This window comes from Macrobrachium nipponense, chromosome 35 (assembly GCF_015104395.2).
Source record: "Macrobrachium nipponense isolate FS-2020 chromosome 35, ASM1510439v2, whole genome shotgun sequence".
Lineage (NCBI taxonomy): Eukaryota > Metazoa > Arthropoda > Malacostraca > Decapoda > Palaemonidae > Macrobrachium > Macrobrachium nipponense.
The window spans coordinates 58503676-58524815 of record NC_061096.1 but is presented as its reverse complement, the minus strand read 5'-3'; the positions used below and the strand labels follow the sequence as shown (position 1 = coordinate 58524815).

The 21140-nt window shown below is 40.4% G+C and overlaps 1 protein-coding gene across 3 annotated transcripts in view; it reads left to right on the top strand.

Annotated features, from left to right (window-relative positions):
* Positions 1-21140, top strand: part of LOC135208818 (innexin inx2-like) — a 175607-nt gene that overhangs the window by 148030 nt on the left and 6437 nt on the right. Inside the window, exon 1 of one of the 3 annotated variants that reach the window (XM_064241363.1) lies at positions 9794-10234. The exons of the other annotated variants lie outside the window; for them this stretch is intronic. The gene's annotated coding sequence lies outside the window, so the exon portion shown is untranslated. Of the gene's footprint in view, positions 1-9793; positions 10235-21140 lie in introns of those variants that run through there. 3 annotated transcript variants of the gene reach the window in all.

Below are 21140 nucleotides of genomic sequence, written 5' to 3'. Positions count from 1 at the left end.
ATTAGCTTAAAAAAGCATGACTTAAAAAAGAACTGAAAGTTTGAAGTTAGTATAACCTTCGGAATATGCTAGAGACTTGGACTGTTGTGCCGAAGCTTGAGAAATTGAATAAGCCAGGAAATTATGTTCATATGCATTAAGATCACTGAGATAATTATTCTCCATTGTTATACAAACTAAGTCATATATATATATAAATATGTGTGTTCCTATATTGTTAATAGCGTATAAATATTTTCATTCTTAATCAAACCAGATTTCTCGATTTCGTTGGCATAATTCAAACAAGAACAATTGAAATGCTTGAAAAATGTTGTTTTTTAAAAGTAATTAATGACGCACTACCATCCACGGACACTCGCGCAGACCCTTAAAAGGATATAAGAATCTGGGGACGAAATTCCAGAATCCTATTAGAAACATCAGAGGTCCCAAACTGCAGAAAAAGAGCAGCAGACTTTCCAGTCCAGTGGAAATTGGTTTCGATGTTTATCGAAAAGTAAGCTTATGTGTGCATGCATATCCATTTTGCTTACATATACGTATGCCTATGTCCATAAATTTATGCTTTTATGAAAATGCGTAAAGTAATTCACTAAAAGTTTCTGTTTGTTTAGCTCACGGAGGCGTATGACATGTACTACATATGTGCCGGTTTTTAAAAGGAGATCTACACATTTCATTTCCTGAGCATATCTCTGTAGTGCATCCGTGTAGTATTCATGTCCAAATTTGTAGAAACATCGAGGTTTTATTAAATAGAGAGATGAAATCAATTTTCAAAATGATCCTCAACATCCTTACGATTTTGTTTCCTTATGGACTTCACCGGAAAAAATGGCCCGGGAAAAATATGGTTAAAACTAAGGCTATGGAGAGAGAGAGAGAGAGAGAGAGAGAGAGAGAGAGAGAGAGAGAGAGAGAAAAAAAAAAGGGGGGGGGGTGCCGGTTGACCTGAAGATCCCCAGACAGTGATCGCCAGACGAGATCTTTCTGGAACCGGGCCTGGAAGAGGGTATATACACCCTCCCGTCCAGCCCCCTGTTTGATTATGTCCTGGATAGTGTGTGTGTGTGTGCGCATGCGTGTGTTTGTGTCTGGAGAGGGTTGTTAATGGAAGGGGGATAGACGGAGGGGCAAGATGCAAAGTAGGAGAAACAGAAGTGCACATTTCCTTTTCCTTTTCGCCGTCTTCCTCTCCGCGATATAGCAATCCATTATCCCGCATGCCACTAAGATAGTTACAATACCTAATCACCCTCCTCCCCTCAGACGCCAAAAAGTCTTGCGTTACTTAATGATAGCGATGGTATAATCACGCCCCTGTGGACTGGAATTATCTGCCGCCAAAGGAACCTCGTGTGCCCTCGCCGGGAGTATCAGTGGGTCCTGGCCTTTACCTCGCTCTCAGCCTGTCTGGGTTACCACCGAAGCAATCTGCAACAAAGGCAGCCTGAGATTGATTCATTCATTTCATTTCAGTTGAGGGAGTTTCGCTAACTACAGAATTTGCCGGAATAAGCGAATCGTCTTTTGTACTGCCTGTCTAAACCAGTTTGGCCGCTTCTAGCATCGCACGGAATTTTTATCAGCATCCTATCAAACAACGTTGCAAATAAAAACCCGGAGTTGTCAAAAGTCTTGGATATTGCCTTTGACAAGATTTCATTTTTATCAAGGCGATAACACAGTTCCTGACTTGTCTTAAATTCATACCGCCATTATATCCTACGCCAAGGTTACGCCTTTAGTTCGATTTGTTAGTTTGCCTGTTCGTGGGCTGGATTACGCAAAGTTAGTTTGTTTGTTAGCTGGAACACGCAAGAAGTTGTGTAGATTGTCAAGGAAATTTTGCCGAAGTCAAGTGTCGTGAGTGGCAACAAATGTTGGATTATGGAATGTGTAGAAATGTGATTTTTGAGGATGAGGGCCCTTTTATAAGGTGGGTTTGCAGACTGACAAACGCTGAACACCGTGTTCAATTACCGTAGATTTTGGGTACCAAATTCAGTTCTCACTTCTGCAAGGCAGTCTGTCTGCCTGGAGATTATTATGTCTCCTTGTATCCCGTGTGATTTTTCTTTGGATTCCGACGATTAACCGCCCTGGTCTATCAAAATAAGAAATCATATGAATTTGACACTGAGGGAGGTTTGTACTGTATGATTACCTTTTCCGTTTGCTTTATGTGTGTGATTGTGTGCTTGGAGGATTGACAATGGAAGGGGGAGGGAATTCTTCTCTGTATTAATCCTTAAATGGCAAACATTTTCTTTTGATATAAGTTTAGGGTCTACGATATTTATTAAGCTGGCAATTCATTTCTGGATAAAAAGAAAATTCGTTACAACAAAGGAATTAAACTTTTGCTTAAAATCGTCTTTCTGTTTTATAGTTATGATTACAAATAGAACCCCAATGAAATAGTCTTTGAAACTAGCCGACTACCTTCCCGGGGAGGAAGAAGTCAGACATTCCTGTTGAACGTTAAAGGAATATGAAAATAGAATATCAAAGCTTTTCCCGAAATTACTGTGAATTTTAGATACGTAAGAGGGGATGAAACTTGTTTTTGAAAAAGTAATAGTAAGGATACGTAGAACCACGCGATAGTTTATTCCTTAAACAGCAGGAAAACCATACCGGTTTTCCCCTTGTACCAGTGACGCAGGCTTGCTGTAAACGTTCAGACTTCATTAATATGCCAAACTAAAGTGTGGGGCCATTTCTAGGAAGAAATAAGAGAGAGAGAGAGAGAGAGAGAGAATCTTCTTCAAGTGTTGCAGCATATTTGTTTAAACGTACATCTGACCCACAGCTGTTGTCTCTATATCTTTCTCGGCGTGTTGACGTCATTCTTTCTCAGCCGTCCTTTACCTTGGTTTATTCCTACGAATCCTACGTATATATATATTATATATATATATTATATATATATATATATATATATATATATATATATATATATATATAATATAGACTGAGGTTAGAGTGAGAGAACTTCTGAAATTGAAAAGCATGTTTCATGATAGTGGGAATATACTGGAAATTCTCAGAAGTGTATTACATCATACTCGTATACACCAAAAACGACCATGATTTGAGAGTGGCAGAGACGACAAATACCCACCTAGGACGTTACGTAGGTAAAAGTAGCTACTGAACATTGATACATGAAATGATTCGTTATGTTGAGTAATTAAACCAGTTATAGGTGTGACCTGTTATGAGTGTGCGGTTTCTCAACCATAACTTTTGCTTGTTTTATTTGTATTGTTTCTGCTTTTCTTTAGCTTTGCGACTTCGGTGCCAAGAAGGGAAAAGAGAGAGAGAGAGAGAGAGATGACGCTTTAGAAAAAAAAGGATTTTTCCATACGTCTTCATTATCACCATCAGAGGTCTCTTACTTTCTGTTGAACAAGACCTTGCTTCATTTCCTCCCTTATACTGTTGTATGGAGGCCTTTCCTTCCGTCGGAATTCACCTTAAGTGGTCAAGGCCATTAAACCTGTCGTTTTGAGGTATATTACAGTCACATATGTACTCGATTGTGTATTTTGTTTAACACCATTCTTCACCGTCAAATTCTTACAATGATCATTATCTTTCTAAAATAATAGCATTTTCTCTTGGCCTCTGCCCTTGTCTCCCTACAATTCCGGAACTTCTCGGATTGCAAGAGAATGAGATGAATGAAGATTTTTGGATTATTTTTTCTTAAAAGCATGCCAAATAATTTTAACTATCTGCACAGAGAAACAGTTTTATTAACTATTCTTTAGTGAAAAAAATATATAAAACGAATCCTGAACGATTTCACGAATGGTCGAGGTTTCACCAGAATAAAAACAATGTAAATCAAGAGGTCTAGGATGTGGGAGAGGCCGTGAAGATCGCTGACGCACTAGAAAACGTTGTGTAAGTTTCTTAAAAGGACAGAAGAGCAGCGGTGTTTGCTTGTCGCTTGACAGGCAGACTTGACGTCACTACTTTTTCCGTTTGGTAGGAACGTTATTTATGTCTGCTTTTCAGAGAAGCACACAATCTGTCTCGAAAATATTAAAGAAATGAAATAGATCCTCTGTTTTTGTGTTATCTCAATGGTGGGCCTATCTCTACGTCTGAATAAGATATCCGAATTGAAGTGGAAATAGGAGGAAAGTGATGAAAGAGGGAAGAAAATGATGACATACGGTTGGGGAAGGAGAGACCGGTTCCATCGTAAGAATTCATTATTATTCTGACGAAAGCCAAAGGTATATTACACTGGGTACCGTTCGTCTGTTGTGAATGTCGGTGTTTTTGCCTGTAGAGCATTTCAATTTAATATTGTGACCTACCTACAGATGTGAGACTACGTGCCTCTCTCTCTCTTCATTTGAATGCAACTTGTGCTTTCGCTCTACCTCAAGGTTATCAGACCGAGTATACACCAGCTGAAAATAACACTAAATGATCGCTTACGTGCGAAGATTACTTGCTAAGCGTGTGTGTGAATTACTGAGCAATTCAGTTCAAATGTTCATTCGGCATTCAGTCAGGATAATGAATTCCGATAATACCCTCAAAGATTATGAGCCAGATCCCACTTTCTCTTATCAACATTTCCTTTGATTATCACCTCACTGCAAGAAACTTCACTTATTCCTGATAAATCACCGTTGGCTATCTGAGAGGGTGAAGTTAGCAGAGGACGTCCAGGAAATTTATGATCCCATTTCTCATAAACTTTGTGCAAGTGGCATCATGCGAATGTGCCCTTAAACTATATCACTTTTATATGTTTACGTCAACGTTCATGAACCGTAATTAATGGTAAACTAAGTTGTAAACCCTTCGGTTTCACATGTAATTTAAATTGTTAACATGATTTTATTGCACGATTATATATATAATGTGTGTGTGTGTATACATACATACATATATATATATATATATATATATATATATATATATATATATATATATATATATATATATATATATCGTTAATTTGTGCGAAGACCTACGATGAATGCAAGTTATTACTTACTTCTTTGGCGCTCATTAGCATGCACCTGGATGTCGACTTACTTTGGTCATATACTTTAGAATATATACTTTTTGATAAAACTTTCTCTTTTCATCCACTTTTATTTCTTCATCTTGATCTTTTACTGACACTTATTACACTGTGGGACTTTTTTTTTACTCAATTAATTACAAGCAACACATAATCGCTGAATATCGAATTAACCTTGGGAGTAACTTGCACCCAAACGCATAGTGAAATCGATATTTTATACATTCCACACACGCATATATATATATATATATATATATATATATATATATATATATATATATACATACATAAAAGATTACTTGAATTAATGAGAAATAAAAGTGGTTTCGTCTTGAAGATGACCTTTGGCATTCTCTGTTTGACAATTGACCTATATTCGTAGTCAAGACATACTTTTTTTTTTATCTGAACTCCAACTTGAATTTAAATTTACAAAACGTATTTTGTGACTGCCCACGTGTCCAAGTGACAGACAACACATCGGGCACTTCTAATTTGCACTAGATCCATGCATTCACGCATGGAAGCAAGTGCTTGTGGTGTAAGTGATGCAGGTGTGATCTGTGCCTTTGAAATGCCTCTGTGAGAAATTCTTTCTCCTGGCCGGCCTTTGCCTTTCCAAGATGTGCCGCTTCGGGGAATAGCTCTCTTCCGTTGGCGTTTTACAACCAACCATTTTTACAGGCCTTTTCTGCCTTGGGAATATGCCGACATATTTCGCCTTGGCTCGGTTCTAATCCTTTTAGTCTCGGATAACCGATTCCCTTTGGGACTGCCGCCTGTTTTGATAATTTATACGAGTAGCGTGAATACTTCTGCACGCATTGCAGAATGGACGTACTCGTCATCAAGGCATAATTTGCATGAATCCGTAGATCTGGGGAGGTGGTATTTGACATTTAGTTCATGTTAACGGTTCTGCAGGGTCGTTTTCAATCCTGAGTCGTCGCACACTGTAGCACTTCCAAGGGAAAGCAACGTTCATTGGCTTTTAGTGTTCTTTTTACAAGTCTTTAGTTTTACGTTGCTTTAAATTGGGATCCAAATATCGTCAAATCATTTCGAGAGCTCCGCGGGTGTAAGACCGCCGGTTCTTGAAATTAGCATTAAAACCAAAGACTTGTAGGAACTATAAGTCTGTGTGTGTGTGTTAAGCGGTTAGCGACATGCTGGAGACTGCTGACCTCATCAATGGAGGAAAAACAGCATTGTTTTCAGGGAAATGCATTGCGCCTTGTTTGACCTTACTAAGACTTGAATATCCGGTGGACATTCTTCCTAGATATTTCTTCTTGTGTATAGCTAACAAGCGAGTCGATCGTTCAAGAGGCGCGTCATTAACCTCTTCGTCCCTGACTGCCGTTCCCCCTTGTTCACTAGAGCACCAGGCCCTTGTGCCTCCAACTAATTCCTGTGCCAAAGAGGTAACCTGAAGGGCTAATTGAATTAGAGTAATATATGGAAGTCTGAAATGATATCTTTCAGTGTAAACAGTTAATTTTAGCCAAATGTTTCTGACGCATTTAGATTATTGTTTCTTCAACAATCCCACGGATTCTTACGGTACTTTCTAAACAACAGTTTAGAAGATGAGTTAGTGAATGCGAAAGACTGTAGAATGGGTTCAGAGGGTTTAGAGTGTAGACCATTAAATACGTTTGCATTGGGCATAGGAAGGGTTAGTGTTCACTTAAAAGAATGGAAGCATAGGATAATGTAAATGAAAGTGCCACAGTCATGGTATAAGAAACAAAAACCTTTTTCTCTTTAGATTTTCCAGCCAGCAAAACATTGAAAATTGATTTTAATACAATTCTTGCTCTCACGCTATGAGCTGAAGACACCGATAATCGTCGAAGGCACGGTACTGTAATATACAGCGAGGGAAAGAATGACGTAACGTCATACAGCAAGACATTACTGTATTCATAATGATAATTTGGCAAATATTGTGTCCTGAGGAAAGGAGCTTTCATATACTCTTATTACCGTGAAAATACTTCGTTTTGCAGATGAACATGCGCTAGGCTAATCGAGTTCAGGATATAGCAATAATAATATACTTTATACCGTTTTGATGCAGGTCACAGCACAGTTCTTGACGGACAGAGAGACGACTCGGATGGCCGAAGCACGCTGAGTGGTCAGAGACTGCAGCACCCTTTGACCTATCCTCATCACTTGAATGTCTTTCTTTTTTTCTCTCTTTTCCATTGGAGGCAAGGCGGATTCTGGTTTCGGGAGAAGATTAATCCCGTTCGAATACCACACCCTTTCTCCAAACCAGCCTTACCTCTGGAATCCGGACGCCACCAATGGTGTTTCCTGGACGGCATCCGTTCTTGCCTTTTGAGTTTCCTTTTCTTTTCGCTCCTCATTTTTCTCTCCACCGACCGATCTCTTTGTATTGGTAAAAGTTGTTATATAGGTCTGTGGTGAAGTACGTAGGCCCTTTCAGCATATTGTCCTCAGATCTTGCATAACCATCTGCAGAAGATGGAACGGGTTTCGATTGTATTTCGATTAAAGTGGTAACCAGCGGGTTTACAGAATTGTTCGGTATTCCATGTGCTCTTCAGGATGCCTCTTATCACAGAAGCAAAAATACTGACTAATGCAGTCTTTTTTAATGATAGGGTTGTGCTTGTAAAGTAAAGGATGACGGTTTCCAGCAAAAGCGCTTTCAAGTCCATCTTCTGACTGACCGCAGGCAACTGGAAGGGTAGGAAGGGTTATAGGAAAGGGGGAAGGTGGGAGGGAGAGAGGGATATATTTAAGATTTTCTGTCATGGACAAGTCCTCCTGAAATCCCCTGAGCGTTTCCTGTGTTCGACCGCTCCTACCTCTCCCCCTGGCCCCCTCCTAAAACAACCCGGGTTTTTTCTTTCCCCCCCTCCCCCCTTTTACAACGAGCGTCCCAGACATTTCTACCTGCGTCTTGATACCACCCAAAATCATCTTAACACTTATTGTTCTTTGAGAGTCAGGCAAACATCTGCGTTTCCCTCTCACCGTTCTTAGATCGGACATGACAGTCTTCGATCGTTTGTGTGATATGGTTTGGTTTATGGAACCTTTGTGACTCTTGTCTCCAGATCGAGAAAATGCTTGATCCACAAAACACGTGGAGAGGACTATATTCAACTGTGAATTTCATCTTTTATACAGTTGAATCAATGAGGAAAGTAAGACAAAATTAGACACGCATGACCACATGTTTGTGCAAATCTGGGAGTAGGCCCAAATTTAATGTATAATGGCAGACGCTCTTAAACATTGTTATCGACGACAATTCTTTATCAAAACTGCATCTGATAATCTTGAATTGCAATGAATGTACACAACGCAGTTCTTTTGATTGTTCCTGACAAGATTTAAAATTAAACGAGAACACCCAAAGCAAACAAAATGCACTTACAAACTCGGATATCGTAAAATCATTGCAAATTTACAGCATTTCCAGGATCATGGCGGTAGCACCTTTGCATCCCATTGCATATTTTCTGCGAAGATAGTTATTTTTCTTGTTCTACTACATCCACATCCCCGCTCACTTCTTCCTACTTTATTTCACTGGATTCTCTCTACTCCCTCACCTGTGGAATATTTGAGATAACTAATGGGTTGACTAATTGATTTATGGCGTTCACAAAGCTAAATACATCACAACTAACTGGACTACCATCATATGACTGACTCACTCTTTAAAATCTGGGACCTACATTCAACACAGAAATTGTCAAGAAGACGCCGAGTAAAAATAGTTCTTAGTTTATATTTTTAGTTTATAATTTTAAGTTATATATATGTGTGTATACTTATATATTTTATATATAATTAATTATGAAGATTCTGCAGTGCTTTTACGTCATGTTACCTTACAAAAATGAGTGTTATCATTTAAGAAAAATGATTCACACAAAACCTTATCCATACCTGCCTATACATCCATGCATATATAGTCATAATTCCCAGAAATACAAAGTCCTACTAGATGCTCGGAGACTGTCCATTCTCTCTCTCTCTCCGCTACGCCGTGACGTCATAGTTCCCGACGTCATAGTTCCCAGGAACGCGATGACTGGATCACTGTCGATATCCGGTTCTCCAGATCGTTTCCTATGATGCTGTGCGTTTCAGGGGGAAGTCGTTTGTGTGGAATATTGCGTCAGGATATGAAAACACTTCGATGACGTCATCAGCACGTGTGCAGCCCTCACCTAAATCCCACTCACCTGTCTCCCGATCAGCACAACGAAAGAGAAATCGTCCTCATGTGATGCTGGAGTCTCTCAAGTTAACAATAAGTGAACTCTTCCTAAACTTTACCAGCGATATGCTGTTACAGTGAGAGTTTTCCCTGTGGAGGAAGGAACAAAGACATAGATCATCCATTTGCATCGTCGTATCCTTGCGTACTTAGCGTAGTGGCGACGGGAGTTGCCGCCTCTCTTTTACTGTTGTAATACTCTTTATTGAAGGATGGTGGTTGCAGCACGTGGTTTACTTCTAACTTTATCCCATCGTGTTTTCCTCTTTTCTTCTGAACGCTGTCTACCTAACAAGGGACATTAGGTCGGAAATAGCTCGTTATAGTAGTAATCCAAGTTCACTAACGTGCTTTGTGGTTGGCTACTTCTGTATACCTCTGTAAGTGAAGGTTAAAAATAGGGAAACAGACGAACGAACGCACATCTCGACGAGGTAGCGCGCGCGGGCGGGAGAGAAGTGTAGTGTAAGAGTCAGACTCAGACTGGCTAGTCTGCATTTCCTGGTACCTACTCGCGGCGGGTAGACGTTGGGCTGCTCTGCTGCTCCTGTGGATCCCATCATCTCGATTCTTTTTTTTTTTTATTTCGTGCTCAGGAGGGACTTCAACCCTCACTTCAGTCATTACCTGATCTCTTCTTTTAAATATACGATCTCGACGACTTCGCCATGCGAACGAACAATTTTTAGGATCTGACGACATAGAAAGCGATTGTGATTTATAGTGTGGATATAACGTGATCTGATCGAAGTGTTTTTAGAAACGAATAAAGGCCTCGGGTGGGAACGTGTAATAGGTGTGAACGTTGGAGAGTTGTGACCTTGCATCGTGGTGACTTGAAACCTGAAGCCGTCGATTCGCCTCGTGGCTTGTGGTGTCTTGCATCTTATATACCTCTGGTGAGTATTGCATTTTCTTACTTTTATACCGAAAGTTTTGTGCATTTCTCTGCTGTTCAGCTGCCCGATTATTGTAGGATTTCCTAGACACGCGTTAAGTTTTGAGGCGGACATTACACTAGGTAGACTGACTATTCGCCCACACTGGCAATATCCGGTGAAGTAATCCTTTCGACATAGTTTTTCATGGAATCATACTCATGGGTGTAATTAATATCCTCCTTTGGTTTATTTATTTTTGACGAGATTTATTAATTATGACTTATTGGAGCCTGCCTCAGAGAGTAACTATGGAAACCCAGTTATTATTAGAGTAAATAGTGTTCGTCAGAGGCGAGTCGATGAATACTGGTAATTGTATGTTGTTACTTGCGTTGTCCGTAGTTTACAGGCTTTAAGCACAAAGATGCAGTCAAGCAAGATCCTCCTCTTTCTCATCAAGTGCATAGACACGGCGTTGAGACATTTATCCAGGGATAGCCACACGATCACTACCAATATTTGGCTGCGAACTTATTCACTTCAGAGGATCATATTATAAAGTTCGGAGAGAGTGAATCAAACGAGTGGCTGCAGCATGTTCTTTTTAAAAGAAAATTGAAGTAACAAAGAAAACTCCTGCTGCAGGTATTGTACGGACGGTTCCTGGCAGAACGCGACAGTATGATGACCACAAATATGCCAGCCGGATGTATATGAAAATTAAGCCATGACAGTTCATTACTCTGGGGGGATAACTTGAAAATTCATAACTAACTCCTATATTAATCGCTGCGAGAGCGCATAGCTTTAGTGGAAAATGTTTTATAAGTGTGGAAAGTCATTGCTAATCCACTAAAAGGCTAAAATAATCCAAATTCTGAATTAATAGACGCCTTAAAAGTTTTTGTATTAATAACTTTTGTTAGTTCTATCTAGGCATTAACATCCTTCTATGGACTGAGGGAGAATGGTTGTTTCAGTAGCCATATTCTCCTTTTAATGAGCAATTAAAATAGTGTACGAATATCCAGCTTTTCAAACGAGCATAGTGAAGCTTGGCCCGTGTGCTGCATCAAGATTCGACATTTCAGTTTTTGTCGAGTAGCTTTGTCACACAGACACACAACCTCACAATAAGTTTTGTTGGTCCGCTCTGCAGTGTTCGGTGTTGAGACAGGATATGGATGGGAGGGACGGGGGTGGTTCCTGTGGGGAAAACTACAAAATGTGGAGGGGCTAAAGACACCATCGGTGGGAAGTGGTGGTTTAGACTCAGTGTTGAAGATACGTGCATGGATTTTCGTACCTTTCCCAGTTTCGCTTATGCTACACATAAGGTATAGATGAGGACAGATAAGGATTTTGTTTTTTGTGGGCTTCGGGACTCATCCCATCGAAGTAGTTCGTTTTGCAGGCATTGGCCACAACTGTGATATGGGGTTATTTATTAGCAGGTTAATATTTTCGACGTAGTGAGAATTTAAGTGTTGCTGGTGGGTTTTTTTTTCAGTCAATGGTAGGCGAGTTTGTTGAAGAGTGCAATGAATTAAAATTAATATTCAGCTTCGTCTAATTATGTTAATAGTAGGTAGACGGGAGTCTGTTGATTGAAGGGTGCAATGGATTAAATTTAAGCAGTAGTGTTCTTTTACATATATTTATTCCTCATACCCATTGTTGTCTTCCTAGTTCTTTATTCAGCTTTTAAATTTGTTTAGGCCTAATCTGAGTGCAAAGGACCTCCACCTTTTTCTGCTATTGTTACTACCCACAGAAAACACAATGGGTCCCTTGTAAGGAAGGATGCTATCTGAAGACTAATAAATTGCGCTATATTTAGTTTGGCCAATCTACCACTGAATTTTGGTTTAAACATTTGTATATTTTATAAATCTCTTACCACATTCTTATTCCTCTAGTAATTTGCACCTTTTCATTGTTTATAAATACTGAGGGTTCTGGGTTTGATTCATTAGTACTCCTTATTATTGTATACCAACCAGTTTCCTTGTTGGAATCTTAGTACGTGAAAATGTTCGTTTTTTCTTCTGTTCGTGGCTGAGCACGATTACTTGGGAGTTTTGCCATTGTAGTTTGCACGTTAGCATGCAAAAAGGTAATAAGCACAGAAAGCCTTAAAGACATCTCTAGGCTAATTTGATTTAACTCAAGACAGTTTGAAAGAGAATAATTTTAGACGTTTGGAAGTTGCAAGTTCTTCAGTTTACTTTTTCCCTGATACTGTGAAATGTTATTGGTTCTTAACAATTGCTTTAATTATTTCTGAAGTTTACTAGATAGATTCCCTCAGTCAGCGTTTTTTTTTTTTTTTTTTTTTTTCGGACGCGTCACTGTTCAAGCTCCCCAGCTCCCTCGCCTTCCTTCCATCCTTATCCTGTTGGTTGGGACGTATTTGACTCTTACGTTTGCAACACATGCACAGCGCAGCTGCACTGTATCCAGGCGACACCTGCTGGGAAAGGGAGACTGGTATCTATTTCAGTGTCCCCCCTCTCTCTCTCTCTCTCTCTCTCTCTCTCTCTCTCTCTCTCTCTCTCTCTCTCTCTCTCTCTCTCTCTCTCTCTCTCTCTCTCTCTCTGGTAAATCCTCAGTGATAGATTGTATTTACTGCATTTTTTCAGTTAACACCAAATGCTGATGCAGTGACTAGACGTTGTTTAGTCTGTCCAGGCAAGATTGTGCATGAGTCTGAACAACATCTTAAGTTACCATCGGTATATGTAAGGGTTATCGTACTTTCAAGGTTGAATTCCCTATTAAACTGCTGACTCTGGGCAATTTGCCTTCAATTTTGGATCTTTGTGTTTGAGTAAACGCTGCTCTTTTCTGGCAACTTCCCGGCGTGGCGGAATTACTACCTTCCAACTTAATATTTCAAAAGCGCTTATTCTTTCATGTGGACTTTGGTATTTTTTTTATAGGTTGGTGGCATATTGAAGACTTTCGTGGGTTTTCTGTACGTGTAATTGCATACGCCCACAGTTAATGTTCTTTAAGCTTGCAAGACAATATAAATGTAATGGGGTGTACTCCAAAATTCAGTAGCTTGCATGCGAACAAAGAGAATTATGAGTTTTAATATTGTTTAGTGGTCAGGTACACAAACGTCCTCAATATATTAATAGTATAAGAAGGGTGGTAACACGTTCAGTGACCTTGAGTCTGAAGGTGATTTGATATTTCCTTTTGTTTTCTCCCATTCATGATATACAATTGCAAGTGACTCTCAGACGGTAAAATCGTAACGAACTATTTGGTAACTCTGGCTGATATATTTGTATTAAGCAATTGCGTTTTGTTACTATAACCTGTTGTTAGCGAGTAAGCTTTGTTCTTGCCATTTTTAGAAATTTTGAGTTTTTAAAAAGGTAATCAGGTATAGGCGATGCTATAACTTTTCAGTCATTGCATTTGCTGCCTGCTGGATAGGTCTTGTTACTTGTTTTTAACGATTGTGGCTTCCTTCTTGCGATCTGTGGTACGATCATTATTTTTTTTCCACAATCGGTCCATTGTCTCATTAAACGTAATCATGTCCTCTGCGCCGGGGAAAAATGAATGATTTTGGCTTCGTTGTTGATCATTTGCTTTTCCCTCTTGGGAGACTTAATTATCTCAAGGAGGCGTTAACGTTCTTTACATTTTTAGTTTTGAGATGACGTTGCTAGTTTATTGTATACTCTGGTTGCATAATCTCCAGTCATGTAATTCTGTCCCACTCTGGATGGTGCAAGTCTGTTCCGCTGTTATTAACTTATCTAAATCTAAAGTTTTTCTTATAATTTGGTGGTTTTGTGAATCACCTCTCTCTCTCTCTCTCTCTCTCTCTCTCTCTCTCTCTCTCTCTCTCTCTCTCTCTCTCTCTCTCTCTCTCATTGCGGAATACTTTTTATAATATTTCCTGATGGTGGGCTTGTTTGAGCTGCATAGGTTGACGGGGTTTCTCTCATTAACGCAAGAAGTGGACTGCAGTTCCCGTGAATTATTTTTTTTTTCCAAAGTTCCTCATACTAGATGGAGGCGCTTTTGTTCTTTGCTTCTTAAGAGACGTTTTTACACCTTTTTAACATTACAAGTCGGCGTATTGAGCATTATCCCGTTTCACTTGGAGAATGGTTTTCTTGAACGAGAGCTTTCAAGCAAGGATTCCGTATCATCGTTGCTTGAAAAGTGTTCCCGCTCGATTACCGCGGCCGGGAAGGATATGAACCCATCCCTAATAGATGATTAGAACAGAAATTGGCCTTTTAAACAATTCCCCTAATTTCACCCAACCAAATGTGTCGGGGAATGGTTGGAAGCTGCAAGACAAAGGACTATTAACTTTGTCTAGATCTCGCAGCAACAGGTGTCTCTCAGGAAACACCTGTCGGAAGAGGCTGGCGCTATTAGAGGAGCATTTCGAAAAGAGATTTTACGTCGCACAACGTACTGCATATATAACGTTCGATGTTTCCCAAGAACGTGCACGTTTGAGTAGGACGTATGTGAACTTAGCTTTGGTTGCCAAGTTACCAAGAGGAGACTTGTATTATATGAAAATGCTACATTGTACTTAACTTGAACAATGGTTTGTATATGTCAAGATGTCGGCTATGTATCTTCATGTCATGTTTGCTCTTTCCATGCTCACGTATTTTCTAAGAAAGTTCCTCACTCTTTCTCCCCCTCCACCCATCGTGTAAGCATCTTTGGTATAAGCAAGTTTACTTTTATACTCTCACGGTGGCATACGTAAGTACTAGATTCTTCAAGCATTCACGGAACGTAGTCAGATTACCTTCAACGGCTTTTGTGGCACGATGGAAGCCGCTGCATTCTCCGCAGAATACTACGTACTGCAGCTCCTCTTCGTTCTGCAGCACTATTCAATTTTTCGTATCCGTTAGGGTAATATCTCTTGTCTGTTGACTCAATTGTTACAGTAGTACGAAAGTAGTCCTATCTCTCTCTCTCTCTCTCTCTCTCTCTCTCTCTCTCTCTCATTCATTTCCATCACAGCAACCCATGGTCTGAGTCTCTTGATTTTTTGTACTGACTTCACCTGGACTTCAACCAACATAAATCGTAAACAGCTTAGTCGTTAGACGAGGTTGGTACTGAAAGGACTATAGAGATCATTTATGCATACACAACCTCACTGATCATTGACAGTGGAATGCTCAATGTCTTATAGGAGAGACTTATAAATGAACTGCTCTTATGCTACAGGGCACCTCCATTGTGATTTGGCAACGTCTTGCTGTCTTGAATAGTGATCAAGGACCAGGAGGATAAGAAACTTGATTGATCTACTCTTTGGTAAGACTCTGGTCGCCGACTTTTCTTCGCCGTCTGAGAAGTTTCCTCGGAATAAGAGTGCGGTGTTCTATATAAGGTTCAAAGCAGGCTATCGTAGATGATAAAATAAGCATTTGTTAATGAATTTTTGGTTTTGGCTACAGCGATATTTCCTCCTGTACAGTTGAGAGGTCAGAACACGACGATGGGATTTAGATAAGATTGGCAAGGGAGTGTGTTATACGTATCTTATCTTTGTAGACACAAAAGGGAATAGTTTCGTAATATTAGCCTTCGGTAGGTAGTCTACTAATTGTAGACACAAAACTAAATAGTTTCGTAATATTAGCCTTCGGTAGGTAGTCTACTAAGAGATTTTGTTTTATAGATATTAGAGAGAGAGATGACGTCTGACTTTAGAGGCTGAGTGACGTGGGTGGGAATCTGGATGAGAGAAAGAGAGAGAGAGAGCGAGAGCGAGCGTCTGGTTAGGGGGTGGAGATGGAGGGGATGCTTCAGGAGGGGAGGAAGAGGATAGTTGCCTATTGTTATAGCCGCTCTTGTTTCAGTGTTCTCTCTAACTCCACCCCATTTCGCCCTTATTCGCTTAATTCAAATTATTGTTTAAATAGTCTGGTTCAGTCTCTGCTATAATGTTCGAATGTTTGTGTGTGGCAAGAAGTGGTTCAGCGAGTTGATAGACTGATGGAACCGTGATTAAGAGTTCAGTGCCTGCATTGTTTCTTTTGTAAACAAATTCTGACGTGTTCTCTTGAAAATAGATAGATTAGTCACTTGTTTAGAGTCTTCTACGATTTGTTCTTCCATATCTGCGTTATTCTCTACACATTCATTTGCTTAAAATGTGCAGTTAGAGTGGAAGTAAAATTGCACCTTTAGAGTGCAGAGTGCGAGAGACGAAAGTGAGGCTTTTTTAATATTTGGGTATGTGTGTCCTTGATGTGTATTGCTGTGTATTCACCGAACCTCAGTTCAGGCGATGAATGATAAAAGATACGACGCCGTCGTCCCCGAGTGTGGCGGGAATCCTGTACCTCTCAGTCGTTCGTTGAGCAGTTGTTTGTTGCGAAAATCTTTTCAAACTAAGTACAAAGTTTTTGTAGTGGTGGAACAAGAATGGAAGAGTTAGCGAAGTATAATACTTTGACAGGTCAACGATTTAAAAGGTATATACAAGTGGCACTTTGATGCCTTCGTCAAACCCGAAGGAAAGGTGGGACGTTTATTTACTGACTGGTACTAGTGCGGGATTGAAGGCCAACAGTCTTATATCCTCGAGGGATCTGAAGTGCTTGGTTTTGCGCCTTTTGTGAAATAACACTTGATAAATAATATTCACTACTTGCTTGCATACATCCTGCATAGTGTGGGGAAATCCCAAGACGCCCTTCTTGTTCACCGGACATTCAGTAAAAAGTAATGGAAAGTGATAGTTTATCACTGCTGTACTCGTAATGTTTGTAAATGGTTCTTCTAATTGATTTTTCCTCTTATTTGTGTACAAACTATTCTTTTTTTTTTTAGGAAATACTTGCACGACAATGAAATAAGTATTGATATTGATCTGATATAGCAGTTTCCTCCTAGTACTTTTAAGGAAGTTTAGCCTGTGAATGAAAGCTTTGTTGTTACGTCATCTTAAGAGGTCGGTGTATGTATGTTTGTGAATAAAGAATTTAACTCAACGATTTCGTGGTTCTTACACCACGAGAGTGAACTGCAATTGTCTTCAAAACCACTCAAGTTCTCAAGTGTGTTTCCGTAGGGTAAGGTGAGAGTTTATCCTGGTTAGTAAGGACTCGTCCGGTGACGTAAAAGACTATGGTGAAGGGTAAAAAATGGCTTTATTTATGGTTGTGAATCAAACTGATTGTATCTACAATCTGCTTGTACTGAAGTTTACGGGCACAGTTAGGTGTTTTCATGGTTTTTTTTATTTATTTATTTATCGGTATTGTATGCGATGTAACTGGAGTACAGTTTCAGTTATTGTTTACTATGTAGGTGGAATAAAGGATTCGGAAGAAGTCTGGTACTGCTTTATGTTAGAGGAATAAAAGGTCCGGTATTACATGCGCTGCAAGTTTATTAAAGCTTAGATTTTGTGTATGTGGCAGGTGGAGAAAACTAGGAAAAATTGGTCTCTAAAATAGAATAACAAAGTTCTTGACAGACTCCCTTCGTAGGTACTCTGGCTTTGACCGTTGGGGAACGGTTTTGTTCTGTCTTGATATTGCTCATTAGAAGCGTTTTCGGTATGCAGCATCTGTGGCCGACAGTACTTTGGTGGAGTGATTGGTATTTTGATGTTCATTGTTGACCCTCGCACCAGATCATCATGTGACATTGGCATGTCGGTTTAAGTCAGGAATGCAGATGAAACTGGAGGAATGAAGCTCCGTGTTGTTTGCTTAGCTATTCGGATAATATTTTTGAGGTCGGTGCCCGCTTTTATGAAGCTCGAACTTAGCCACTTCGACTGATTCTCTTGAGAACTAATGAAAATAATGCTAGTGGTTAAAATGATTCCCTTCATAGTGGACAGTGAGGCGTGATCAATCTCTCTCTCTCTCTCTCTCTCTCTCTCTCTCTCTTAGTGGATTCCTTTGGGTTCCTTCATCTCGTTTTGTTGATGTGTAAGTCCATGCGCGGCTCGCGTTGTGAACTGGTTAATGAATGCTTGTTTAGGCGTCGCATCGTGAAGGCTGTTTGTTGACACAACTTGGAGGTACAGGCGTCGAGGATGTCTGGTTATTCGAGGATGCTGGGCTTGAAAATCGCTCGTCCCTTAGGAGGAATCATGGTGACCAGATGTCATTTCTCCGTGGCAGTAAATTAGCGCGGGAACTGTTCCTTTCCATTTTAACAAAAGCAAATCCTTTGAACTAAGTCTCTCATGGCAGATTGTGCTAATTTTAAAGGGATATAGTTTATCGACCTTATCATTTTCCAAGTCCTTTTCGTCTAGTGCGTATAGCTCCAGGCGAATAATTTCAGTTGTGGATGCCGAGTGTGTGAAAAATCTAGGTCTTCAGTTCTGAAGGGGGTTGCTCTGTGCAAAGCATTTAGCAAGATAGTCTGTTGATCCAGATTTTATTTTGCTAACGTGTCTCGGGAGCTTTCAGTTGTGTTTTGCCCAGTAGGCATACAATCGTACTCGAAGAGACTTTGCACATTTAGTCCTTGATTCTGTCCTCAAAAGATCACGACGAATGACTTTTATCAGTCCTTTCGTGCAGAGTTGGCGACTGTGGCAGTTTTCAGCCTTACCTAGATTAAATAGCCTGTCGCCATGCGTCATCACATCCTCGGTGTGTGCTTGTCACATCAAAAGATGATCATGAGAAATCTTAGCTGGGGTCATAAACTATGTATGCTTAATCCAGCTATCTCCTAAATGGCGGCATTGTTGCTGACTCTGTGTTGAGGTTTTGCAGTCATTGGCGATATGATTACCTGCAGGTGGTTTTATCTCGGCCCTGATGAGTTGTGTGCTGAGGTAGAGAGGTGAAAGTGTTGAGGTTGCCCACTCTTGCCGGTCTTATCCCATTTTTCATCAGTCTGCAATATGAGAGAGAGAGAGAGAGTTCTATCCGAAAATGTTAACGGTAGTGTTGCATCTTGTGTAAATGCCAGTTCTCTCTCTCTCTCTCTCTCTCTCTCTCTCTCTCTCTCTCTCTCTCTCTCTCTCTCTCTCTCTCTCTCTCAGAGCAGGAATTCATAGCTAGATATGTACTAGAGTTGCACTGGAGTTGTACCCAGGGCACGCAAAGTAGCCCTTGAATGTGCCAGAGGGTTTGGCGTAACTTGAGGAATTTACCTGCCAAGCTGCGGAGGTCACACACACACGCAGGGTAACATGAGAGATTTTGACTATTTTTAGAAATAAAGTCCCCATTCTGTAAATAATCGCGTATGATAATCAGCCTCACATTTGCTAAATTCCTGAAAACTTGACTCTTCTGTCACCCAGTCGCCCAATCGGCGAATTTTATGTGGCAATTAAGAAAAAAAAAAAGAACTCGAAGTGAGAAGAAGTCTCCCGACAGTAAGCGCTGACTCTTGTCATTGTCTTCTCTGAGTTCGTGCTGATGTACTTAATCCTTAGAATGAACACGGTGACGTGGTGTCATGTCCCTTGTCTAGTCTGTCGACAAGTCTCGCCGAATGTGCGCGACTGTGAAGCAAATCTGACCTGATCCTTGAAGATGGGCTATTCATGTGCTGGCGGCCTTTGATCCGTTTGTCCGAGGCGTCTGATGCCTTTAAACAATGTAGGAGACAGATTGTAGCCTATAGAAGTTTCACCATGGCGAGGGCTAGGGTCATCTTATCAGATGTCCTCCCGTTTTACGTAACTCGCTCTAGTATTTTAAGACTCTCTCTCTCTCTCTCTCTCTCTCTCTCTCTCTCTCTCTCTCTCTCTCTCTCTCTCGTTTGTGTATGCCACGAGGCTCCCAGTTCATTGCTGGAAGTGATCGAAATAAAGTATTATTTTCTCTCTTGGAATCAAACCCGGTAATAGTAGTGTTGGCGTGCGTGATATTACTTCTGCACTACATCAACTTCTACGTAAATTTACATCTTGCCTCACGTCTAGGTGCGTGCCCTTCCTCCATGATTTTTAGTTTTCGTACTGACTCCTCGCTAGTTTCCGAAAAACCGTAACCGTGTGAGTCTCGAAGATTTATGTGTATAAGTTATTTTTTTAAGTTTCTTTCATATGCTAGCCAGAGTGACACCAATGGCACTGAAAAATGGAAGGGGTGTAGACCACGTTTTTAGTTTTCCGGCAAATAGTTTTTTTTTTACACGAGTACTTGGCTATAAGGAAGTTGCAACACTTTTAAGCCAATGCAAAAACATTGCGAGTGGCGGCTGCATAAGCCACACTGCTGCCGCCTGGTAATAATAAATCACAAGTCTGAATGATGGATCTGTCAGCAGTCATAACCGTATAGCATCCTAGAGGAAAGGTGCCAAGTGTCACTGGTAACTTTCTGTTCATAAGAATTTGCTGGTCTCGGAACAAATAGTGGATGTTTATATTGCAGAAAGATAATCAGTTGCGTGTTCAACTTTAGGCGACTTCGGAAGTTCCGGATTAGTATACAACTGAGGTAGGTGGCCAAACCGCAGGAAATATTTTTGACAAAGGCTACCACCGTGGTTTAGAACTTGAGAGACTGCAGGCACTTCCGGCAACGGTAGAACGAAAAGTGGGAGCAGTACCATTAACTCGCTAACGACGCTCATTTGTTTCTACGATTTATGTTGAGGCTGCGAAAGAAAAACCGTAGCACGTATATATAGTGTACTGTGATATTTACTTTTTATTTCCAAAACCAAATGCAATTTATGTAGCTAAGAAGGCCAGCATGTAGACTTGAAGAAAAAAAGTGTTCCTAGGGACGTCAGCAAAAGGCGCTACGTATTTTTAGACGCTGCATCTGTTGTGTGTAACGAGAAATTGTTCATGGAAACCCTTCCTTTTGGTAGTGGGAGAATTGAGAGATTCGTATTGAAGTTATGACTCATGCAGGCATCTCGGTGATGTCGGGGAATGCTTGTGGGATGGCAATGGGAGGCCAGGGACGGGAGG